The sequence below is a fragment of the Coenobita brevimanus genome, chromosome 72 (genome assembly GCF_032717465.1).
Source record: "Coenobita brevimanus isolate Jiangsu-jjx chromosome 72, ASM3271746v2, whole genome shotgun sequence".
In the NCBI taxonomy this organism is placed as follows: Eukaryota; Metazoa; Arthropoda; class Malacostraca; order Decapoda; family Coenobitidae; genus Coenobita; species Coenobita brevimanus.
This window is the reverse complement of record NC_137025.1, coordinates 22,791,186-22,818,287: the sequence shown is the minus strand read 5'-3', so window position 1 is coordinate 22,818,287 and position 27,102 is coordinate 22,791,186. Positions and strand designations below refer to the sequence as shown.

Here is a 27,102-nt window from a genome sequence, read left to right as displayed (position 1 = left end):
ACTCATAAACGGTATTTATTTATTTACTGTTACGAATTTATATGTAGTACAAGAGTATATTGGTTTTCAAGCAGTAATATAGGCATTATAAGCATTGGTTCACTCACTAATACCTGACCTTTTTTTGCCACATTACCTGATCATCATTTCTAACTGTTTCTTCCTCTAATGGTATGTAAAGTTTGTCCTCCACATTGTCATTGATTGAGGAATCACTCTGGCCCTGAATTTTGTACCGTGGCATGACATGGCTATACTGGCCAGGTCACTGATAACAGGTGAATTGCGGAGAAAAGGGCATGCAGGGGGGGGGAGGAGGTCATGCTGGGTAAGGCATTGTCTCTGCCTGGCATCTTGTTGAGGAAGGTGTCCCGTGTATACGTACCAAAAATGACTCGCGAAAATTGAAAATTGTGCAAATTAGGGACCTTGCAATTGCAGGACGTTGAAGTACGTCCTCGGGATTAGCTGTGACAAAACGTGAGGACGTGGAAGTACGTCCTCGGGACGGCGTGGGTTAATTCGCACTGGAAGATGGTATCAAAGGCTTTACTAATGTCTAATGTTGGGAGAAACGCGCGCTGTGTAGGTGTCGTAGAGTTGATGAATTCGCCTGTTATGTAAATTTAATCAGCAAGTTGTTTGATAGGTTTTGTGCCCTAAATTTCTATTATAAAGGGACAAGGGGAGCAAGAGGTGTGAATTTGTTGAAAATTAGGTGTTCGTTTATCTTGGATGGCGTGCTAAGTAGTGTTATGAGTCTGCTAGAGGCAGGGTGTCTTGGGTCCTTGTTTGACTCAAGTATAGTCATAATTGTTTCATGTTTCCAATACTGGGAATGCTATTGTGTGCATATGAGTAGGTGCTCATGTTAATGAGGTCCAGGGTAGCTTGTCCCTCCGGGGGGCAGCTGATCACTACGCAATTATTAACCGCATAGTGGTAAAGCAAACACAGGACATTCGTGCCATTATAGAAGTTTAAACGAATGTGAATGGGGGGTGAAACTAACCATAGTAGCTCCGTCTTGGCTACTAGTATCCTTCTACGACCCCAATTCGACTACAGATACAAGACAGTGACATGACGGAGGTTCAAAGGAAAAATAATGTGGTAAAATGATCCAGCCGTGCAGTTTCTATCGTTTGTGACATCTCTCCCAAGCACCACTTTGCAACAGGCATGTCTTTCCACTCGTGACGTCCTTGGTAGGCTACTTTTTTTTTTCTTAATCCTCCGTGGAGATTGTGAGCATGCCAAGCTCCCATATACGAAAGGTCAAATATAAACAGAGATGTGACCGAATTGTAGCTTGTTATGAAATTAAGCAGTTCGATAGTGAGGGCAATGCATATGGAAAGCCAATAACAGAAAAGGTGAGGTAGTTGTCTGAATATGCTGAATGATGAGTAGGGCGGTTCCAAGATTGTACTGGATAAGCTGGATTATTCACATTCATTCAAGTTAGCCTAGATCCACTCTAGTCAGTCAAATATATCTATTAGTCATGTTCGGAGCCAAGGAAGTAGATATAGGCCCCTTTTAGTTAGCTTAAGTCCTTTCAAGTCTGTGTCACTTCAGGCCAATCAGATGGGTTTAGGTCAGTATAGATTACATGTTGGGATCCTGCCCATGAAACATGTACCTGAAATAAGCCCCATCACGCTTAGAGATATAACCAGAAATCATACAGAGAGCGCATACCTTCACCATTGCAAAAAAGAATTTGTTTTGCTCCTTTAACTCCTCTTTCCTACAATCCGAATACTTTGAAGGCCTCAAACAATCTGTTACTTTACGGTCTTCGTCTACCCTGTTAAGTTTCGGGGGTCATACCTCCGCCAACGCCAATAAAGATTGAGATTTAATACTGAATCAGGATTAGGATCCACTATAAAATCTATTCAACTCTTTCTTGACCCACTTCCCATCTATCCACCAGATTTCACCAAAATCCAATGTAAACTTTCTTAGATATCGTGCATAGAAACAGAAAGACACGGATGAATACATAACCTCCAACTCTGTCCAACAGTTTCTTGAGAGTAATTTCAGAATCACTTAGGCCCTATTTCAAGTGATCAGAGAAAGATTTTGTCTGAAGAGACACTGGTCGATCCCAGGTTGAAGCACATGTCTAATTTTCTGAAATTAGCTAAGAAAAAAGAGAGAGAGAGAGAGAGAGAGAGAGAGAGAGAGAGAGAGAGAGAGAGAGAGAGAGAGAGAGAGAGAGAGAGAGAGAGAAAGAGAAAGTTTACTAATCCTCTTCAAAACTCACCGACATGTCATAAGATCACCCATGCTAATATCATTACACCAGTTCTTAACGAAACTGCCATAACATGTATTTAATATCAGCAGTGGTTATTAGCACTGACCTGGTGGCTGGAGGGATATTGCATGTCCCGCAGGAAACGGAGTATTAAGTCTATGTCCAGGGTTAGACACAATTAAAGTTAGTACATAAATAAGTAATAAAGGAGAACATTTGGCAATAACTGTCAACTCTATCAGTACAATGAGGTGGGAAACATTTCGATTACTGCCTGTGAGTGCTTGGTCAGGTGTAGGTGTGATGGGTAGAAAGGAAGGGACAAATTATGCTGGAATCCTAGTGAGTGGTTTTGCTATGCACGTCGGGAAAATACTGTGCACCTTATGTAAAAAGTTTCATAAATCAACTGGTAGCCGCACAATTTCATGTTAATCATTTACTAATCAGTCATAGTGACCAGAATGGTCAGTGGGGTTTGTGATGAGTAGACGAAAAAATACTTTAAGAAATATCGTTCGCATTTTATAATTCTGAGAGTATTAAAAATAAACAGTTCACAATATGCAAGGTATTAAAAACAAATGCAGAAAGAGAAACGTACGGTGCAACCACTGAGCTCTATAGTATGGAGAGGCTTTCTTAAGGGTAGTGCCGCGTAGTTTGTGTGCTCGCCGCCAGCGGCACAGGGCGGCGCTGATGATGTTTATGCATTACACCCTACGCCCACGCGTTTTGAAATCAGCCAATGATTTCGGAAAAAATAGGGCCATGGTCCACTGCGCAGCTAAAATATAGTGCCATGGCCCACTGCTTAGCTTATGTAACCAACAGTGAAACAGAAACAGCAAGCTAAGAACAGTATTTCAATTGCATTACCATGGTGTAGGCGACGAGTGCGGGTGTTTCAATGTGGTTGCCAAAGTTATATGCTCGCTGTGGAGGTAACCTCTCCATACTACAGAGCTCAGTGGTTGCAACATTAGCTGCACCACAGTTATTACCAGGTTCCCATGTTAGGCAACTTCCAAGCTCCCTAAGAATGCTCCGATAGTGACTCAGAACGATCTGAAAAGGCTAACGTATTGCAAACACTGAAATGATCACTGTAAGCAAATAGATGAGTTAAGAAGTCTGCTTTTGATTTGTGTATATCAACAAAGACGACTGTGAAAGTCACTATGAGTTTAACATGAGCGCTGTTGTGATTACTGGATGACGTGCTATTAAATGACCAGAGTACATAATAAGTGATTTAGAACTGACCTTCTTGTGTGATCCCCGGCAGAGCATCTTCATCCCAGTGACCAGGATGCGAGTGACTGTGGTCGTGCTGACGGTAGCGGCGGTCCTCATGGCCATGTTGGCCAACTCTGAAGGTGGTCTACATGGACACCATGGTCCTCCACCTACTCCAGTTGGTTAGTTCCACAGAAACCTGTATGCAGCATAAAAGGAAATATACAACTCATGTAGAATATCATGAAATTATCGGCATACTGCATTATTTAACCATCAAGTGGTGCTGGAGCCAGTTCATTAAAATATACAAATGAAGCTATGTTTTGCATTTCAGAGATGTGCAAAGGAAATGCAACGTGCGAAACCTGTGTTGAGGACATAACATCACGTAAGTGTTCCACCTGATTTTGTGTCTCCCGTATGTAGATCAGCTTCTTTAGTCAGTGTAACACAAGAAAAGTTTAGCTGGAGTTCAGTTGTATATGTTGTGGTGCACTAAGTAACAAACCTGCCCTTCACTTATTGTTATACTAAAAACTGCTTGATGAGCCATGTTTCCTTAGTTGTATAAAGTCGCCTAGTTGATGTATTAGGAAAATGAAAGTAGATATTCTGATTCAAGGAGATAACCCCTACATGTTGGGAGATAGGCTAAAGAGTTAGACTTAAAATCCTGCTCACGTCTGACTTCGTCTCTCATATTAGATTTTCTGCACAGAGTTCTTTTCCTGTCGAGGCCCCAGCATGAACAGGCCGGCATGTACGGCAGTATAGAATGCATGAATAATGAAAGAAGAAAGGAAGAAAATGGAAGCGTGTCAAGGGGGAAAAAAAATGATGTACTGGCGAAGTGTAAAATAAAACAATAAGAAAAAAATGCGTATATGTGAAAATGTGACATTTGTAAGTTAAAGTGTTATTATATGTGGCAATGATCAGGATGGAGTAAGCTGTTAGTGAAAGAATGAATGATTTTGTTGTTAATACCGCATGATATAAATATGTACAATAGAAAAAGTATGTAGGTATGTACAGTATGTGAAGATTTAGTATGAAATAATGTACGATATGTAGTTATAATAACTGCGCATCCAGTGTTTGAACAAGACTATATAATCCATGTGTGTCTGTGCTAATGAGTATGTTTGCTGGGGGTGGGAGGTGGAGGAAGTTGCTCTCACCGTCTTCCATGAACGGCGGCGGTGGTGATGGTGGCGATTTTCACAAATCAGAATGAGTTAAATTACTTCTCATTCTGTTACCTGTCTCCCTTACCAAACTGCAGGTTGTGACACGGACGGTATCTCCGAGCAGTGCCACGAGTTGATGAACTGTACTCATGAGGAGCAAGTAAGTAATCTCTCTCTCTCTCTTTCTCTCTCTCTCTCTCTCTCTCTCTCTCTCTCTCTCTCTCTCTCGTTACATTATATATATATATATATATATATATATATATATATATATATGCGTGTGTGTGTGTGTATAATGTGCAAATTCATAACATCTATATTTTTTTTTGCTATTTTCTAGACTGTCATTAACGTGTAATTTTTAAACATCAGTAACAAACTGCGATGCCCACAAAGTCTGAGAAGGATTTACCTCGAACTCATGTAAGATCATGCATTGCAGTTTTATGTACATGAAGTTCTAGAAATATTTATTTTGCTTACAGTTCAGTACCCTTCACGGAGGGTATGTGTGCTAATTTAAATAATAAAACATTCAGCACACGTTAAGCAGTGATACTCCAACTCAACCAGCATGTTCACTACTGACACTCAAGGTCAGTTCACCAATGATATCCCACTTCAATTCACAATAATACCTTAGTTGCTTCTGATATCGTTGTTTGTCTTCAATGTTTCATTGTAGCCCTTAACTCACTTCGGCCGAAACAAATCAGTGAGTGTGATTCTGCGACTCTGTGAACCAAGGGACTGTCTGGGATGTCATGTCCTGATGCCTATCAAGGTATTTTCCAGAGAATCCTAGGCAGAATAAAATTCTCTTGCTTCGAGGTTTGGTACTGCAGTTACCAGTAAGTCCCGTTCCTATGAAGAGCTATGATCAGATTTCTTAGGGTTGCTGTGGAATGTGGTATTGACTCAGCGAATATCCATTCTGAGTTAAGTTAATTACACTTCCGCTCTAAATGATGTTGTGAAACGATCTCATAATGTCGCATGTGATCCCTTCCATACTGACGATGACACAGTTCTGATAAGCATTTGTTCCTGACTTGAACTTTGCTTACAATGTACAGTACAGTACCACTGTGACTTACCATCAAACCACGTAACACTGTGACATACCATCAAACCACGTAACACTGTGGCATACCATCAAACCACGTAACACTGTGGCATCACCATCAATCCACGTAACATTGTGACACAACCATCAAGCCACGAAACACCATGTGATCACCATCAAACCACGTAACACTGTGGCATAACAGTCAGCCTAATGTCTGACTTGGCTCGTATCTCTGACTGGGGTAATAATAATCTTGCTGTTTTTAATGCATCAAAGACTCAATTTTTACATCTATCAACCGGTCAAAATCTTCCACAGGAGTACCAACTAATGTTTAATAATATCCAGCTCAATCCTGCATCATCCTTGATCATGCTTGGGGTTTCATTCACTCGGGACTTACCTTGGAAAGATCATATTGCACCTCTTGCTAAATCTGCTTCCAAGAGATTGGGTGTGTTAAGCCGACTCCGTACCTTCTTTACCCCGGCACAGTTGTTGACTTTATACACGGGTTTTATTCCCCCCTGTTTAGAGTACAACTCCCATGTGTGGGGAGGCTCCCCACATACAGCTTTTCAATAAGGTGGAGTCAAAGGCAATTCGTCTCATTAACTCTCCTTCTCTTACTGGCTCCCTTCAACCTCTGTCTCTTCGCCGCACTGTTGCCTCTTATGTCTTTCCTATCGCTACTTTAATGGTTACTGCTCCTCTGAACTGTCTGCTTGCATCTCTCCACCCCTAAGACGGGCGCGTAGCACCCGTCTAGGAACCAACTCTCATCTCTTGTCTGTCCAACTCTCTAATGCAAGAGTTAACCGTTACTCCCAGTCCTTAATTTATGCAACAGGTCAACTCTGGAACCGTCTTCCTCTGTCAGTGTTTCCCTCTGCCTATGATCCCCAGTCTTTCAGGCATCTCGAAATTAATGTATCTTGAATTTGGCTCTCTTTTGTATCATTTTTTTTTCTTGAAAGGGACATTTTGCGGGCTCAGCCTTTGGTTCCTTCATCCTCGCATAGAAAAAAGAAACACTGTCATCACCAGCAAGATACTTAACACGTTGGCATCACCATTAAGCCACATGCTTGATCTGGAGAGCAGTTAAAAGCTCAGTCAGTTCTGTTGTTAAAAAAGAAATCCCAAGAATATTACCGCCCTAGCAAAAGGATGGGAAGACGACACCAAAGCCCATCACAGCACCCGTCTTCGGTCCATCGGTATCGACAGAGACGGGGCCGTCATGAGAAGAGGCATGTTCTACCAGTAACGGAACAACAGAACATCACTGGGGAGCAGCCAATACCCTACCCTCGGGGCCCATGCGGACGAAATATCAGCAAAGGGACAGAGAAAGCTGACGTAAAAGATCAGACCCTGTAACATATGTGCTTCAGGAAACTTGGGGGAGAGGTATAAACAGAAGAGTAGTAATCCCGTGGCACTACGGCAGAAGCCACTGAGTCTGGTAGGTGGGAAAGACGATACTAATACCTCATCATCAACATAAGGCGACGTAAATCCGGAAAGTATCAACATCCACCGACAGATTCGAAATCGAGGATGGCCTGAATGCCCCAGTCGCCAGATATACACCAACATGATACACCGAATCTAACACCCTGAGACGGGCATCTGTAGCCGACGAGTAGACATCACACCCACATTAAGTGGAGAGAGAGAGAGAGAGAGAGAGAGAGAGAGAGAGAGAGAGAGAGAGAAGAGAGAGAGAGAGAGAGAACATGGCAGAAGTAATTGATTTATTAATTAATTTTGATGTAACCTTTTTTTTTTAATCGGGACAACACTTGTTAACACTGCAAACAGAGCTTTTTACTTTGAAATTATCCATGAGTATTATAGACAAACATTATCTATTAGCTGTCAGTAAGTTATAAAATCTCAAGCATTACTCTAATAAAAAAAAATAATAATAAAACTTTATAACATCATATATTTACTTAAATTGTCCCAAAGGTGTTATTATTTCCTAACATTAAGCAAACAAACCACGTTCATTCGCACCACTACAGCTTCATGTACTAAGTTTTATTTTGTCAGATCTGGCAATGTTTCCCAAGGCGAGAAAGGGACCATGATGGCCGTTAGTGTCAGCACCATTAAAACGACCAAACTGACGGAACTCATCCCGGGCCAGGATGCACAAACATACGACTAACTGCATCTCGTAATTAGGATTTGGGCTTCTAATAACAACAGGAAGCGTTGGAAGTTAATGATTCTCCTTCTTTTACCTTTGAAAAATACATTTCTCATGTACAACAGGGAACTGCTTGTAAAAGTGTTTGTGAATCTGTTCTGTAGTGATTTTGACATGTATTACTCAACACCCCTCCTCTCATTCTAACAGCAAGTGCATGACATACCTCGTGGGAAGGAAGGAAGCACATGATAATGACGTACTATACGTCGACTTAAATACTGTTCAGTTAACTAAATTATCAGAGATTGGATGCTTGATAGACATTGGATACATTAATTTCTGTTGGCAGCCTATGTACTATTACGCCAATATTACCACTCTGTCATAACAGTTAAAATGTTATAAATTAGGCTTCCATTTGCTCATCAAAAATAATGTAGTTCCCAGAACACACACACACACACACACACACACACACACACACACACACACACACACACACACACACACACACACACACACACACACACACACACACACCTGTGCTAATTATCCCTTTACTTTCCTCTTTTTTCCAGCACAAGAAAATGTTGTCTATTATTTTTATTTACATGCATAAATGAACTTACAATTGAGTCAGTGGTCACTGCTAGTGCAAACGTTGTTTGTTCCAACACACTAGTTTATAAACTGGTTTAATTAAAATTGTGCTTAGCATTAACGAAGTCACTGGGTTTAAATAATTTAGAATTTATAATCTAGAATCATAAATGAGAATGGTAAATGATATTTTGGAACTTTTCTGTGTCCAAACTGTAACCTTTTGTAGGAGCTGTTTTATGCCTCTAATAAAATATATGGGCTACATTCTGGGTCTCACTGCCATTTCAATCAAACACAAAATAATTTCTGGTACAACTATCGAAAAAGTCGGAATACCTCCACACCACAAAATATCTCCAAATCCACAACTGTGAATTCCTCCGCATCACAATAAAATGGATGATCAAGATTCATATATATATATATATATATATATATATATATATGGATGATCAAGATTCATATATATATATATATATATATATATATATAATATATACTTACAGAGAGAGAGAGAGAGAGAGAGAGAGAGAGAGAGATAAATAGATGTCGGTGGGAGCGCTCACCATCCACTCACTCGATGTAGAGTTGCTCTCGGGTGTCTGCCCTTTTAATTTCTCCATCCTTCTTCCCTTCCATCCTCGTCTGTCTTCTTTCCTTCATTCTTTCCTCGTCCTTACGGGTGACTTTACACTCCCTCCTCTGCCTTTCTTTCCTCCATTCTTTCCTCTTCCTTCTGCCTGTAAGTGACTCTACACTGAGTGAGAAGCCAAATGGCTTCCTGTACACCCGGGAATCATTTGGCTACGTTGGGTGGTAACCATATAACCAAATATTGGAGCCTGGTGGTTTAGTGGGTAATTATTGCACTCCAGTCGGATTGGGCTGGTGAAGGTTTATATCCAAGAAGTGGTTGAGGTTTATTCCTCACGTAATGCCACTCAGGGATATAAGTGAGGCTGGTCACTCTCATCTTCAATGTTAGAACCAACTGCCTGGCCCCGGGCTCCTACGCTCCTCATGGGGCAACGTAGGATTGGATGACGGATGGATGGATATATATATATATATATATATATATATATATATATATATATATATATATATATATATATATATATATATATATATATTTACTCAAGAAAGAAGGAACGAAAGGCCAGGGGTCCGCAAACCGTTCCTTCCAAGAAAAAAAAAATACAAAGGAAAGCCAAATTCAAAATCCGTTGAATTCGAGATGCCTGGACACACTGCGTTTGAAAGACTGGAGATCATAGGAAGTAGGAAATACAAACTGAGGGAGATAGTTCCAGCGTTGCATAAATGAAGGACTGGGAGTAACGGTTAACTCTTGCATTAGAGAGTTGAACAGAATAGGGATGAGAGTTTGCTGCTAAACGTGTGTTACACTCCCATCGTAGAGGTGGAGGGATGCAAACAGACAGTTCAGAGGAGCAGCGACCAATGAAGTAGCGATAGAAAAGAGATAAAGATGCAACAGTGCGGTGAAGAGACAGAGGTTGAAGGGAGCCAGTAAGAGAAGGAGAGTTGAGACGAAAAGCCTTTGACTCCACCCTATTGAGAAAAGCTGTATGTGGGGAGCCTCCCCACACATGAGAATTGTACTCTAAACAGAGGCGAATAAAACCCATGTATAAAGTCAATAACTGTGCAGGGGTAAAGAAGGTACAGAGTCGGTTTAGCACACCTAATCTCTTGGAAGCAGATTTTACAAGACATGCAATATGATCTTTCCGAGATAAGTCCCGAGTGAATGAAATTGCAAGCATGTTCAAGGATGATGCAGGATTGAGCTGGATATTATTAAACATTAGTGTGTACTCCTGTGGAAGATTGTGGCGGGATGATAGGTGTAAAAAGTGAGTTTTTGATGCATTAAAAACAACCAGATTATTTTAACCACAGTCAGAGATACGAGACAAGTCAGACTGTTAGGAAACAAAATTGCCTGTTAATTAACAAGGTGTAGTAAGGAAGGTGTAATAAGATTGGCTAATAATTATGAGATCTGAGACACTGACGAAACTTTGCTCATGGCAGCTCTGTCTCCTCGAAAACTGTGATCCAGAGGTATTGTTGGGATCTTGGCTCGAGGCGAGGGCAGACGAGCACCAGCCGCAATCAGGGTGAGATTAGCAGCAGATCACAACGCCCTCAGCTGCACCTCCCAGCCAGCCTTCCACCCCGGTTGACCCCAGTGTAGGAGGACTGGGAACCAGTGGATAAGGCTTATGGAAGAGAAGCATGCATTGTGCTGGGGCACCCGGCGTGTGTGGGTGTGCGTTCGCGAGTGGTGAAGGGGTGAATGCCGCCATGGGTTCGGACTGTGTGGAGCCCTGAGGACTGTGTGGAGCCCCGAGGACTGTGTGGAGCCCCGAGGATTGTGTGGAGCCCCGAGGACTGTGTGGAGCCCCGAGGATTGTGTGGACGCCCCGAGGATTGTGTGGACGCCCCGAGGATTGTGTGGACGCCCCGAGGATTGTGTGGACGCCCCGAGGATTGTGTGGACGCCCCGAGGATTGTGTGGACGCCCCGAGGATTGTGTGGAGCCCAAGGACAGAGCTCCGTGTATTTAAGTGTTTGCCTAGTTGTGTATTGTTTGGGATATTGGGTATTTTTGGGTCCGATGACATAAATGTTTGTTAATATGTAAATTAATTCATTAATATGTAAATACATTTATGTATCAAAGTTGCTTGATACTCTATTGCCTGCTGCTAGTAAGGTCGTATCCCAAAGAACCCTACAATTTGGCCCCCGAACAGGGACTATCTTATTCAGCGTTGAGTAATGAGTGATTTTGAGCAATGGAAGTGCAACGTATTGTGGATGTTGGCCGTGAACTTGGACTTGACGATGAACAATTGCGTAAGTTTGTCGATGAGACTCTGCAGTGAGAGAGATAAAAAGAAACAGCAGAACGTGAAGAAAGGAGGCAAGAGAGAGAACTGAAACGGGAGGAACTAAGGGTGCGTGAATTAGAAGTAAGTGCCCAAACCTCTCCAGACGACAGTGCAATTTCGCCGCAGTCTGAACTGATAAAGCTGCCTAAGTTGCCTGTTGTTGATGAGAAACACGATAATATCGACGCATATCTTCTCCGGTATGAACGCTTTGCAACGAGCGCAAAGTGGCCTAAGGGCTTATGGGCAATAAGTCTTGCTTCACTTTTGCAGGGCAAAGCCTTAGACTTATATCACCAGTTAGCTCGTTCAGAGGCTGAGAAATACCGTGAAGGGTTTGACTGTTCTGCAGAGGGTTTTCGGTTGAAGTTTCGACAGTGCAAATTTAGTAAAGGTGAAAATGCTAAACAGTTGGCTGCTAGATTACGGAAATTACTTGAAAGCTGGCTAGAGTTAGCAGAGTGCCCAAAGGATTATAAGAGTTTGGAGGATATTTTGTTGAGGGAACAATTTCTAGAGGCTTGTGATAAGGGGTTGTGTATTTTTCTGAGGGAGAGATCTTTTAAGAATCTCGACGAAATGGTTGAAGCAGGTGACCGGTATATTGAAGCACACGGTGGACTTATGAACAAACCCTACCCACAGAGTTCGTCAAAGCAGCATACTTCGGATAACCGAGAAACTTCCAGTGTTCCTAAACCTGCCACTAGAATTCAAGGATCCTGTTTCATATGCCATAAGTCAGGACATAAAGCGAAGGACTGCTACTCTCGACGTAATTTACAAGTTAAGCAATCCAAGAAGGAACCAGCAGCTGCATCAATGAGCAGCGATGACCAGTGCCAGAGTAGTCGGGATTTGCAGTCGACGAAGAAAGCCGCAGCCTTTGTTGCAGTCTACCCTAAAGAATTAATGGATGAGCAGAGGTGGATTGTAAACGACGGCAAAGGTTTTAAGGTTGTGTGTGGAGGATCACATCCTGATGGAAGGTGCACATTGAATACGGGATTAGGAACGGTTGAAGGAACAACTGTGGAGGTTATGAGAGATCCAGGGTGTACTACTGTTCTAGTGAAGAAATCCTTGGTGCCTGAAAAGAACTTTACTGGGAAATATCTATATGTGATAATGGCTAATTCCGAGGTGTATGCTTACCCCGAGGCAGAAATATATGTGGACACTCCATATTATGTGGGAAGTACAGTAGCAGCGTGCTTGGAAAACCCACTGTATGATCTTATCATTGGAGAAATACCAGGAGCCACTCCTGGAGAAAAACATGAGATAGTGGAACCTGCAGTAAATTGTGCCGTGGAAACTAGAAGTCAGGCTACTAGACAAAAAAGATTACCTAAACTAAAAGTGGCTGAAGTGATTAACCTGTTGAAAAATACGACTCTGAAACAGGCTCAGAAAGAAGACATCTCATTAGGAAGGCTAAGGAGATATGCTGAGGAAGAGGAATATTCAGGAGAGAAAAGAGAAACGAAATGTCCAGATACGTACAGAAACGGGGAGTATTGTACAGGGTAGTAGAAGTTAATGGAAATGTTAAGGAAGAGTTGGCAGTTCCGGTATCCTGTCGTCCTGCTATACTTGAATTGGCTCACTCGGGTATTATGGGAGGTCATGTAGGTATTGGGAAAACTCGTGACAGAATAATGGACAAGTTCTTCTGGCCGGGAATTTCTAGGGATGTGGAAAGGTATTGCAGATCGTGTGATGTAAGCCAACGCACCACCGATAAGGGACGAGTTGGTAGGGGCAGGTTAGGCAAAATGCCTCTTATTGGTGAACGCTTTGCTCGTGTGGCCGTAGACCTGGTAGGACCCATTGAACCTCGCTCTTCTAACGGCTCACGGTATATTTTGACGCTGGTGGATTTTGCAACCAGGTATCCGGAGGCAGTGGCATTAAAAAACATCGATACCAGTAGTGTGGCAGAAGGCTTGGTCAGTATATTCAGCCGAATAGGTATTCCAAGGGATGTATAGTAAGACTGAGAGACTCAGTTCACCTCCGAAATGATGAAGGAAGTGTTTAAACTCCTCTCCATACAACAATTCACAACGACTCCTTATCACGCAATGTGCAATGGACTCGTTGAAAAATTCAATGGAACATTTAAGATGTTGAGGAGGATGTTCAGTGAACAACCCAGGGAATGGCATAGATATACTGACCCACTACTTTTCGCCTACAGGGTGGTACAGTTGCGGACATATCAAACAGAAACACCCCGCCCACCAGCGAGGTGGTGTAATGCTCTCTGCATCTGGTAACACTGATTGGTATGGAACTTCACCAGGTTTCGTTCGGTCGCTAGGACGAACCGAACGCGGCGATCATTGCCGCTGTGTTCAGTTAATGGTGATAATATATGGGCAATTTTCTGTCAGAAAATATATTTATGATACATAATGGCAGTTATTATAAAAATAATCCGGATTTCATGAGTGGTTTTGACACGGATTTCATGAGTGGTTTAGACTCTGATTTCATGAGTGGTTTAGTTTCGAATCATGAACCATGCCATTGCTAATAATTTATCATATATATAAGTCATAGTTATCAGCTTCCTCATAGCCACCAATGAACCTAACATTGGTAGACCTCTGAAATCGAAGCAAGTTCACTACATACAGGAAGTGGCTACACAGGGTGCAGCAAGGTGGTGGTGGGGGACCTGGGAGACACGAGGAAGGAAGTGGATGAGGAAGAGGGCAATAGTGTTCGAACTGGGGGCTCGATGGGGTAGAGAGGTGGACTTTGGTAGACGACAGGAGCTACAGTGAGAGGGACAGATTACATTATGTTGACTGGGCCAAATCGGTGTTTCATAGAGAATATGGAGTATTACTGTCAGACCATGAAACGTTATGTTAGCATTGCCAAATGTTGTTATTGACCGTCATGGTTTGTAACAGTTCACGACAGACTTTCCACTGGGTGGCTCAGTAGGCCTACCCTTGTATTACGAGTATGGTGACTATTTGTTAATGTGCAAATATATTACACGTCCCCACAGTTTGTCAGCTGTTACGGATGTTGTCATAGTGATTGGGAATTACCCTTGTAGCCTATTACATGGTATCAGCATGGATGACGACTGATATCGCAGACAGAGTAGGGATAGACCTATGTAGGTTTTTCCTTTATCAACAATAAAAATGAACAGTCTGACAGTAATGATGGTCCCTATGGTACTCATTAATATCTGTATGGTACCAATGTAAAATAAGATGGATTTACTTAACCAGGTATGTTACCGTTTTCCGTATGCCATATCTGGCTGTTGATTTTACAGATTGCCATTGGTTATTAGTTATACTTAGGTTCATACTGAGCAACTGTCGTATGTCGTAAGCATTCCTTCACAAACCCTTGAGCCAACAATGGTGGATCAAGGTTGTAATATCTGCAGTTATCCAGTTTGAGCACGTGCATATTACATTGACTATGCCATTAGTTACAGAAAATTTTTGTATTGAATGCAAACACTTATTCTGTAGTTTGTTTTGTTAGGCTAAACAACCGAGCGGCGTTCACACTGTATGAAACAGACAGGATAAAGATAAATACAAGGACCATTGTCCTGTTCACGGAGAGCAACTACTGAGCTACACATTTCAGCAGTGTCCGAACATGGAGCTGTTGCCTTGGCTGAGTAACGGTGTATATTGCAATCCACCAAAGAAAACAGGTGAACCACTGTAGTTGATGTATAACCTTGTGATCCGCGGTTCATGGTGGAGCAGTCATTATGGCCATCTCTCTTCCCCGTCAGTACCCATGTCTGAGTGCACGCAGTTGTCGGGAAGAGGGAAGGGGGGACAGTAAACTGGATACTGATGTTGTGAATCAGATTGTTTAAGTTACACGTCCTTCATACCACAGTTTACTCTATCACTCTAGGGTTAACAGTACTCCAACATAAAGATCATATAATACAGCTGATATTGCTTCTCTCTAACCGACTATTAACCCATCCCAGTATCGCCACATATGTTCTGGGATCCAGTCCATCCCTCTCCCCCTAGTAAATCATGTGTTGGTTTACACCGGTGCCCTACAGATAGTAACGAGAACCATAGGCATGAATCACTACTGTTCACTGTTATTAATTGTAGCCAGAGAAAATTCCTCCCTCCCCCTCCTCTGCTTTCGATATCACAGTCGTCATCCACGATGTTACTACTAAGGATTTCAGGGGCAGTGTCCAAGTGTTTTTTTTAAATAACGTCTCAACAAAGCGTCGGACAAGGATTTAACTTTGGCAGTGCATGTTTGAGACCCCGACCTAATTTGTAAAATTATGCTTTTATACCAAATGTGTATGATAAAGGCATTTATAAGAGTAAATGTTGGGTAAACTTAGCTAAAATCGTCAGAGGCATGTAGCGAGGCTAGCTTCGGTCACGATACAAGCCCCGCCCACAATTCGGAACGTGACGTCGGTGTGACGTAGTAGTAATAACCGACGCAAGTGGCAGTTCTGTCTTTATGTAAGCTGCTTCAGATTCAATGCCTCTGGGTTACTCATATTTCTGAGCTGCGGCTGATTTTTAGTGACTGTACATCCCTCCAGACTCCCTATTAGTACATAGTATATGCATCGCCCTCTTACACATATTGTGACGTCAATATGACTTATTCACTTCTGAAGAGTAGTAATCACTGCCTGAGCTGGCACCGCTGGGCGAGGTGATGTGGCGGTTGCCGACAGGAGAGACGTTACCAAACCAAAACTTCAGCGATGGCGAGCATAGATAGATTTCGCAAACATTCTTCTCATATAAGGACCATACTGAATGTATAGTAGGGGTGAAATATTACTTCGGTGTGTGTGTGTGTGTGTGTGTGTGTGTGTGTGTGTGTGTGTGTGTGTGTGTGTGTGTGTGTGTGTGTGTGTGTGTTTGTGTGTGAGAGAGAGAGAGAAAGTACAGTATGTTGGGGGGGGGGTTAGAAAGATAGAAATGCCACTTGCGTCGGTGATTACTACTACGTCACACCGACGTCATGTTCCGAATTGTGGGCGGGGCTTGTATCGTGACCGAAGCTAGCCTCGCTACATGCCTCTGACGATTTTAGCTAAGTTTACCCTACATTTACTCTTATAAATGCCTTTATCATACACATTTGGTACAAAAGCATAATTTTACAAATTAGGTCGGGGTCTCAAACATGCACTGCCAAAGTTAAATCCTTGTCCGACGCTTTGTTGAGACGTTATTTAAAAAAAACAGTTGGACACTGCCCCTGAAATCCTTAGTAGGGACGTTTCATGTCTCATCATGTGATGACATAGTCGTCATCATACACTAATACTGCAGGGTTTGTGTAATGTGCCACCCCATGGGGAGTAGGTCGTCCTTTAGACGATATAACAAAACATGCTGGCAAACTGTGTAATGTGCCAAAGTCTGTTTAACGTTTAACAGCCTGACTATCAAATTCCATAACCAACGTTGAACTATAGCTAATTTGGCACCATGTCACCAGCGTATCATATATGCACCCCATCCTAGTTCACTCTCCCCTACCGCATCACTCGTCTCCTGTAGAGCCCCCTCCTACCAGCCAGACCAGTACTGCTCCCTCCTCACCCACATCCCTACTCCTGTCTCCTAGGGGCCCCACCCTGCCTCCTCCTGTGGCGCCACTTAAAGAGGTCTACCAGTTTCAGGTTGACTGTCAGGGAGGAGGGGGTCACGGTAATTTTGTGAATATTATGATAGATGCGGGAATGGAGACTATGTTATAATGGCTTATATGCCGACCGTCAGTAAATGATATATTGTTCGTCACACTTACAAAACGTGTGTTTCATGTGACTAAATTACGAATATGTATAGTGTGAAATTATTTTATTACTATATTCAGAAAACGTCGTTACTTTCAGTATACTGTCAGGCGGGACATTGCTTATATACCATCAATAACTGTACACAACAGCAATAATCACCGCGTTCGGTTCGTCCTAGCGACCGAACGAAACCTGGTGAAGTTCCATACCAATCAATGTTACCAGATGCAGAGAACATTACACCACCTTGCTGGTGGGCGGGGTGTTTCTGTTTGATATGTCCACAGCTGTACCTCAGAAGAGTACAAAGTTCTCTCCGTTCGAACTAGTCTATGGACATACAGTACGAGGACCTTTATCTTTGCTGTATGATCTTTGGGAGGAGAGAGTTACTGAGCCAGAGATGAGGTCAGTGTATGAGTATGTGATTAACCTATGGGAAAGGTTGGAAGAAACCTGCAAGATGGCACTATCTGAACTAAGGTATGCAAAGGAGACAGCGAAACACTACTATGATATCAAAACTAGGGACAGACACCTGAAGGTAGGGGATGATGTTTTACTATTATTGCCCACAGACAGTAACAAGTTACTCCTACAGTGGAAAGGGCCATACAAAGTGGTGGAATGTTCCAACAAGTTGAATTACATCATTGACGTAAATGGGATCCACAGGAAATTCCATATTAATATGCTTAAAAGATACTTCCAGAGGACACCCGAATTCCTGCAGCAGGCCGCTGTTGCTGTGTTGGAGTGTGAGGATGACAGACAGGGGAATTTCAGTGTGTTGCAAAGTACGTGCCAGAAGGAGAGTTGGCGTGATGCTAGTCAATTCGGAGCTAAATCCAGAGAGGCAAACTATAGTGAGAGAAATTCTGCAGTTGTATTCAGACGTGCTTACGGACATCCCAGGTAAAACCAGTGTTGTTCAGCATAACATTAACTTGCTGTGTCCAGAGATTGTACGATTAAGGTCTTACCCTATTCCTTACAACTTGGAGAGCAAAGTAGAGGATGAAATTAAGACTATGCTAAGCTCTGGTATAATAGAACCCTGAGAATCTCCCTATTCATCACCTATGCTAGTTGTGCCGAAAAAGGATGGGAATTATAGATCGTGTCTGGATTTTAGAAAACTGAATAACCTAATCAGTTTTGATGCCGAGCCGATGAGTAACCCTGAGAGGAGACAGAGCACAGTAAATACTTTTCGAAAATAGATTGTAGCACCAGTCGAGCAGGGCAGTACTCCCGAGGTGGATGGAAAGCTGATGACAGGGAGTGCTGGAGCTCCCGTTTCATCAGCCCTCAGGACTAGTTCCTGACCATCCCCCTTTGCTGAACTTTTTCAGTGTCTCAGTTACACAGAGACTAGGCCAGCATGCTCTCCAGTACAAATTTCTCAAACTATCTTCACCAAACTACATGCACAGTACACACTACTCTTCCTATTCAAAATTTACCAAAAATGGCGTCATTTTATCAAGCCTCGGAGTCCCCAGGGGGGGGGACCATAAATGCCCCCACCATCTGCCCCTCTCCCGGTGACGACTCAAGGTGCCTGGAACCACTGTCTGACTCTCTTCTTCTTCATTTCTGCAACATTCGCGGCCTTTCCTCTAACTTTCGCTCTGTTGAGCACCACCTCTCCTCCTCTAAACCTCACCTTCTTTTTCTAACGGAGACTCAGCTGTCTGAGGCAACTGACAGCAAACCCTTTTCTGTATCCTCCTACTTTCTCTATACTCATTTCAAAGCCAAAGGTGGCTGTTGTGTATATATACACAACGACTTATCTTGCTCTCGTGTTCCTGAACTTGATTCTTCTGAATTCTCCACATTCTGGCTTCGGCTTTCCTGTCATTCTCTGACTAAATATATCTGTGCTGTTTACTTATCCCCTAATTCTACTGACTATCAAAAATTCTTCGACTATCTTACTTCTATGATGGAACACATTCTATCCATTTCTCCTTTCTCTGAAATCTCCATTCTTGGAGATTTCAATGTTCACCACCACCTTTGGGTCTCTTCTCCTTTCACGGATCCACCTGGTGAACAAGCCTACATCTTTTCTATCCTTAATGACCTAGAGCAGCTTGTACAGCACCCTACCCGTATCCCTGACCGCCTTGGAGAGAGCTCCAACATACTTGACCTCTTCCTCACAACTAATCCTTCTGCTTACTCTGTTAATCTTTTCTCTCCATTGGGCTCCTCCAATCACAACCTTATTACCTTAACCTGTCCTATCACTCCGGTACGGCCTGTGGACCCTCCAGGGAAACGTCGTCTGTGGCATTTTGGAGCCGCAGACTGGGAGGCCCTCAGGCAGTACTTCTTTGATTTTCCCTGGAATGATTATTGCTTCCATGGCCGTGAGCCATCTGAATGTGCCTTGCGCATTACAGAGGTTATTCTCTTGGGCATGGAAGCATACATTCCTTTCTCATATCCTTTGACTAACGCAAGAAAGCCTTGGTTTAATCACGCTTGTTCTAATGCTGTCCGCAACAAGGAGAGTGCCTACAAAAGGTACCGGAGCCAACCCATCCCTGAATCACACAATCTTTACGTTTCTGCCCGGAATCGTGCTAAGTCTGTTCTTCGCTCTACTAAAAATAATTTCATCCATACTAAATGCTCTCAACTCTCCAACTCGAATTCTTCCCGCTCCTTCTGGCATCTTGCCAAAAATCTTTCTAACAACTTTACCTCATCATCCTTCCCTCCTCTTTTCTACTCTGATGGTTCTGTAGCTATTTCTTCTACTGATAAAGCAGATCTCTTCGCACAGACTTTCTCCTCCAATTCTACCTTAGACGATTCCGGTGCTGTTCCTCCATCACTTCCCCCCTCTGACTTCCTCATGGCTGACATTAAAATTTCTTCAGTTGATGTATTTTCTGCCATCACTGGTCTCAGTACTAACAAGGCATATGGGCCTGATGGGGTCCCTCCTGTTGTTCTCAAGAACTGTGCTTCTGTGCTTACAGCCTGCCTAGGCAAACTCTTTCGTCTTTGTCTGTCAACTTGTACCTTTCCTTCTTGCTGGAAGTTTGCTCTCATTCAGCCAGTCCCAAAGAAGGGTGACCACTCTCAACCCTCCAACTATCGTCCAATTGCTTTAACGTCCTGTATTTCAAAAGTTTTCGAGTCAATTCTTAATAGAAAAATTTTAAGGCATCTTTCCTATCACAACCTTCTTTCCGATCGTCAGTATGGGTTCCGTCAGGGACGCTCCACTGGCAATCTTCTCACCTACCTTTCAGACTCCTGGTCATCCTCCTTTCGGGACTTTGGCGAAAGCTTTGCCATTGCACTTGACATCTCAAAGGCTTTCGATCGAGTCTGGCATAAATCTTTAATTTCCAAACTGCCCTCCTACGGTTTCTATCCTTCTATCTGCGCCTTCATCGCTAGCTTCCTTTCTGGTCGTTCTATAGCCGCTGTTGTAGACGGCCATCGTTCTTCTCCTAGATCTATCAACAGTGGTGTTCCTCAGGGCTCTGTCCTATCACCAACTCTCTTCCTTTTATTCATCAATGATCTAAGCTGTACATCTAACCCTATCCACTCATACGCTGATGACTCCACCCTTCACCTTTCCATTCGGTTCCCGCAACGCCCATCTCAACAGTTACTTCAACAATCAAGGGATGAGGCTATGGCACACCTAATGTCTGACTTGGCTCGTATCTCTGACTGGGGTAAAAATAATATGGTTGTCTTTAATGCATCTAAGACTCAGTTCTTACACCTATCAACCCGACAAAATCTTCCACAGGTATACCCACTAATGTTTAATAATATTCAGCTTAATCCTGCATCATCCTTGAACATGCTTGGGGTTTCATTTACTCGGGACTTATCTTGGAAAGATCATATTACATCTCGTAAAATCTGCTTCCAAGAGATTGGGTGTGCTAAGCCGACTCCGCTCTTTCTTTACCCCTGCGCAATTGTTGACTCTATACAGGGGTTTTATCCGCCCCTGTGTGGAGTACAACTCTCATGTGTGGGGAGGCTCCCCACATACAGCTCTTCTCAATAGGGTGGAGTCAAAGGCTTTTTGTCTCATTAACTCCCTTCCTCTTACTGACTCCCTTCAACCTCTGTCTCTTCGCCGCACTGTTGCATCTTTATCTCTTTTCTATCGCTACTTTAATGGTCACTGCTCCTCTGAACTGTCTGCTTGCATCCCTCCACCTCTACGACGGGCGCGTAGCACCCGTCTGGCAGAAAACTCTCATCCCTTTTCTGTCCAACTCTCTAATGGAAGAGTTAACCGTTACTCCCAGTCTTTCATTTATGCAACAGGTCAGCTCTGGAACTGTCTCCCTCTGTCTGTATTTCCTGCTGCCTATGATCTCCAGTCTTTCAAACGCAGTGTGTCCAGGCATCTCAAAATGATCGGATCTTGAATTTGGCTCTATATTGTATTTCGTTTTTCTCTTGGAGGGAACTGTTACTGCGGGCTCATGGCCTTTGGTGCCTTCTTCCTCGCATAAAAATAAAAAAAAAGATTCCCCTTGATGATCACAGTAACCAATACACAGCCTTTAGCACTCATATGGGATTGTTCCAATTTACAGTACTTCCTTTTGGAATAAAGACTGCACCTGCTGTGTTCAGTCGTCTAATGAGAAAGATATTAGGTGATATGGCTCATGTTGAGACCTTGTTGGATGATATCCTTGTACACACTGTGCTGTTTTGCAGGAAGTGTTCCGTAGATTGCGCCAGGCTAATTTGACGGCAAGGCCCACCAAATGTGAGTTTGGTAAGGCGACTGTAGAGTACCTAGGGCATGTTATTGGACAAGGGTGCATGAAACCAATACCGGGAAAGATTAAATCCATATTGGAAGCATCGCCACCTACCACTAAAAAAGAAGTCCGTTCTTTCCTAGGCTTATCGGGCTATTACCGCAGGTTTATCCCTGATTATGCTACAATTGCAGCCCTATTAACAGAACTCACTAAGAAGACCATCATGAACAAAGTAAAGTGGGAGAGGACGCATCAAGAAGCATTCGATAAACTTAAGGGAGCTCTCACAAGGGAACCTATACTTAAACTAGCGGACTGTACTAAGCCATTTATTCTTCGCACAGATACATCTGACACAGGACTGGGAGCAGTTCTTCTCCAAGAGCGTGACGGAGTGAAGTGGCCTGTGTGCTATGCCAGTAAGAAGTTGTTTCAAGCAGAGCAGAGATACTCTGTAGTTGAGAAGGAGTTGCTGGCAGTCGTCTGGTCAACGGGGAAGTTTTATCAGTATCTCTACGGAAGAGAGTTTATACTGGAGACAGATCATGGCCCTCTTGCATATTTGGATACTGCTAAGGATTTAAACAGACGACTGATGAGATGGGCTCTTAAACTCCAGGAATTTACCTTTACAGTAAACTACATCAAGGGAATTGATAATGTTGGTACGGGTTTTTTAAGCCGCAGTAGTTAATTGAGAAAAAAAAAAAATCTTAAAGTTGGGTGGCATTGTTACGAAACAAAATTGCCTGTTAATTAACAAGGTGTAGTAAGGAAGGTGTAATAAGATTGCCTAATAATTTTGAGATCTGAAACACTGACGAAACTTTGTTCATAGCAGCTCTGTCTCCTTGAAAACTGTGATCGGGAGGTATTGTCGGGATCTTGGCTCGAGACGTGGGCAGACGAGCACCAGCCGCAATCAGGGTGAGATTAGCAGCAGATCACAACGCCCTCAGCTGCACCTCCCAGCCAGCCTTCCACCCCGGTTGACCCCAGTGTAGGAGGACTGGGAACCAGTGGATAAGGCTTATGGAAGAGAAGCATGCATTGTGCTGGGGCACCCGGCGTGTGTGGGTGTGCGTTCGCGAGTGGTGAAGGGGTGAATGCCGCCATGGGTTCGGACTGTGTGGAGCCCTGAGGACTGTGTGGAGCCCCGAGGACTGTGTGGAGCCCCGAGGATTGTGTGGAGCCCCGAGGATTGTGTGGAGCCCCGAGGATTGTGTGGAGCCCCGAGGATTGTGTGGAGCCCCGAGGATTGTGTGGAGCCCCGAGGTTTCTGTGGAGCCTCGAGGATTGTGTGGAGCCCCGAGGATTGTGTGGAGCCCAAGGACAGAGCTCCGAGAATTTAAGTGTTTGCCTAGTTGTGTATTGTTTGGGATATTGGGTATTTTTGGGTCCGATGACATAAATGTTTGTTAATATGTAAATACATTTATGTATCAAAGTTGCTTGATACTCTATTGCCTGCTGCTAGTAAGGTCGTATCCCCAAGAACCCTACACAGACATTAGGTTTACCATAGCCTCATCCCTTGTTTGTTGAAGTAACTGGTGAGACGGACGTTGCGGGAACTGAATGGCAAGGTGAAGGGTGGAATCATCAGCATACGAGTGGACAGGGTTAGATGTACAGCTTATAAGGTCATTGATGAATAAAAGGGAGAGAGTTGGTGATAGGACAGAGCCCTGAGGAACACCAGTGTTGATAGATCTAGGAGAAGAACGATGGCCGTCTACAACAGCGGCTATAGAACGACCAGAAAGGAAGCTATGAAGGCACAGATGGATGGATAGAAACCGTAAGAGGGCAGTTTGGATATTAAAGATTTATACAAGACTCGATAGACAGCCTTTGAAATATCAAGTGCGATGGCAAAGCTTTCGCCAAAGTCCCGAAAGGAGGATGACCAGAGTCTGAAAGGTAGGTAAGAAGATCGCCAGTGGAGCATTCCTGACGGAACCCATACTGACGATCAGAAAGAAGGTTGTGATAGGAAAGATGCTTTAAAATTGTTCTGTTAAGAATTGACTCGAAAACTTTTGAGACACAGGATGTTAACCCCAGATTAGGAAGGTGGCACCAAAGTCGGTACCATAGGCCTATTCAACTTTAGCACGCAGCCGCCTATGGGCGTCTGTGGCCGCCCTCTCCAGTATTCTCAGTTCAAGGTCTGCTGTAGTCGTGCATGGTGGGTAGGTTTTCCTCCCGTGTAAAACTTCGGTTTTATGCTTCTTGGCCCATTTTTCGGTACCACCTTGCCACTAACGTGAGGTGAAGGCTGCAAACGCTTACTAGATAATATAATTATGTATTTATGTGTGTTGTTTTGCAGCTAAAAGTGTTATAAAACAGAAGGTAAACAACAAACATTCCAAATGGGGGGGGGGAGTGGAGAAGGCAAAGGTGGACGTGTAAAGGTGCCCTGGGATGAGTCCGACACTCCCACTGCTGCTACATAGTTGCCCATTATTTACTTCATAAAAATTATGTTTTTCTTTGTTTTTCAGTAGTTTTAAGTTAGAACTCTTGCAAATACATTGCGTTACATTCAAAAAATTTGTAATTAAAATCTATATCATTTTCATATTTATTTTCATTTTCTTGTTGGTACTAAATCAGGTACTACCTTGCCATTCATGTACTAATCCTGACCTTGCTAATTTAGGGTATTAAAGCAATTGGACGATAGTTAGAGGGTTGGGCATGGTCACCCTTCTTCGGGACTGGCTGAATGAGTGCAAACTTTCAGCAAGAAGGAAAGGTACAAGTTGACAAAGGCGAAAGAGTTTACCTAGGCATGGTACAAGCACAGAAACACAGTTTTTGAGGACAACAGGAGAGACTCCATCAGGCCCAAATGCCTTGTTATTATTAAGGCCAGTGATAGCAGAAAATACATCAGCAGAAGAAATTTTAATATCGGCCACGAGGAAGTCAGAGGGGTGAAGTGATGGAGGAACAGCACCGGAATCATCTAAGGTGAAATTGGAGAAGAATGTCTGAGTGGAGAGATCTGCTTTATCACTGCTTTATCAGTAGAAGAAATAGATACAGAGTCATCAGAATAGAAAAGAGGAGGGAAGGATGATGAAGTAAAGTTGTAAGGAAGGTTTTTGGCAAGGTGCCAGAAGGAGCGGGAAGAATTCGAGTTGGAAAATTGACGACATTTAGCATGGATGGAATTATTTTTAGCAGAGCGAAGAACAGACTTAGCACAATTCCGGGCAGAAACATAAGCAAGATATGATTCAGGGCTGGGTTGGTTCTGGTACCTTTTATAGGTCCTCTCCTTGTTGCGGAGAGCATTAGAACAAGCGTGATTAAACCAAGGCTTTCTTGCATTAGTCAAAGGATATGAGAAGGGAATATATGCTTCCATGCCCGCGAAAATAACCTCCGTAGTGCACAATGCACACTCAGATGGCTCCCGGCCATGGAAGCAATAATCATACCAGGGAAAATCAAAGAAGTACTACCTGAAGGCCTCTCAATTCGCAGCTTCAAAGTGCCATAGTCGATGTTTCTTTGGAGTGTCCACAGGCCGTATCAGAGCAATAGGACAGGTCAAGGTAATTAGGTTGTGATTGGAGGAGCCCAACGGAGAGGAAAGATTAACAGTGTAAGCAGAAGGATTAGTTGTAAGAGGACAGGTATGTTGGAGCTCTCTCCAAGGTGGTCAGGGATAAAGGTAGGGATAAAGGTACAAGCTGCTCTAGGTAAGAAAAGATGTAGGCTTGTTCACCAGGTGGATCAGTGAAAGGAGAGGAGAGCCAAAGGTGGTGGTGAACGTTGAAATCTCATAGAATGGAGATTTTAGAAAAAGGAGAAATGGATAGAATGTGTTCCATCGTGGAAGTAATATAGTCGAAGACTTTTTCATAGCAAGTTGAATTAGGAGATAAGTAAACAGCACAGACATATTTAGTCAGAGAATGACAAGAAAGCGAAGCCAGAGAGCTGAGAATTCAGAAGAATCAAGTTCAGGAACACGAGAGGAAAATAAATCGTTGCGCATATATACAAAACGACCACCTTCGAAACAGAAAAGGGTTTCCTGTCAGTTGCCTCAGACAGCTGAGTCTCAAACAGGAGGAGAAGGTGAGGTTTAGAGGAGAAGAGGTGATATTCGACAGAGAGAAAGTTAGAGAAAAGGACGCGAATGTTGCAGAAATGAAGAAATGAGTCAGACAGAGGTTCCACCCATCTCTCTGAGTGGTCACCGGGAGAGGGGAGGGTGGTGGGGGATTTTATGGTCCAATCCCCCTGTGGACTCCGAGGCCAGCTTTAAATGCGCCATTTTTCTTTTTCAAATTTGAAAAGGAAGTGTAGTGTGTACTGTGCATGAAGTTTGGTGTTGACAAAGAATATATATATATATATATATATATATATATATATATATATATATATATATATATATATAATATATATATATATATATATATATATATATATATATATATATATATATATATATATATATATATATATATATATATATAATATATATATATAATATATATATAATATATATATATATAATATATATATATATATATATATATAATATATATATATATATATATATATATAATATATATATATATATATATATATATATATATAAATATATATATTATATAAATATATATATTATATAAATATAATATATATAATGTAAAAAATATATAAATATATATATTATATATATAATATATAAATATATATATTATATATATAATATATAAATATATATATTATATAAATATAAATATTATATATATATAATATATAAATATATATATTATATATATAATATATAAATATATATATTATATATATATAAATATATACATTATATATATATATAATATATAAAAATATATATATATAGATCTATAAAAATATATATATATAATATATAAATATATATATTATATATATACATAATATATAAATATATATATTATATAATATATAAATATATATATATATAATATATATATATATATATATATATATATATATATATATATATATATATATATATATAT

General features: G+C 42.1%; 1 long non-coding RNA gene across 2 annotated transcripts in view; it reads left to right on the top strand.

Annotated features, from left to right (window-relative positions):
* LOC145407041 (uncharacterized) overlaps positions 1 to 27,102 on the top strand; it is a 43,709-nt gene that overhangs the window by 1,840 nt on the left and 14,767 nt on the right. Inside the window, exons 2-5 of one of the 2 annotated variants that reach the window (XR_013898671.1) lie at positions 3,561 to 3,693; positions 3,849 to 3,902; positions 4,800 to 4,864; positions 7,835 to 7,898. This is a non-coding gene — a long non-coding RNA (uncharacterized LOC145407041). Of the gene's footprint in view, positions 1 to 3,560; positions 3,694 to 3,848; positions 3,903 to 4,799; positions 4,865 to 7,834; positions 7,899 to 27,102 lie in introns of those variants that run through there. The other variant, XR_013898670.1, reaches the window with a different exon arrangement.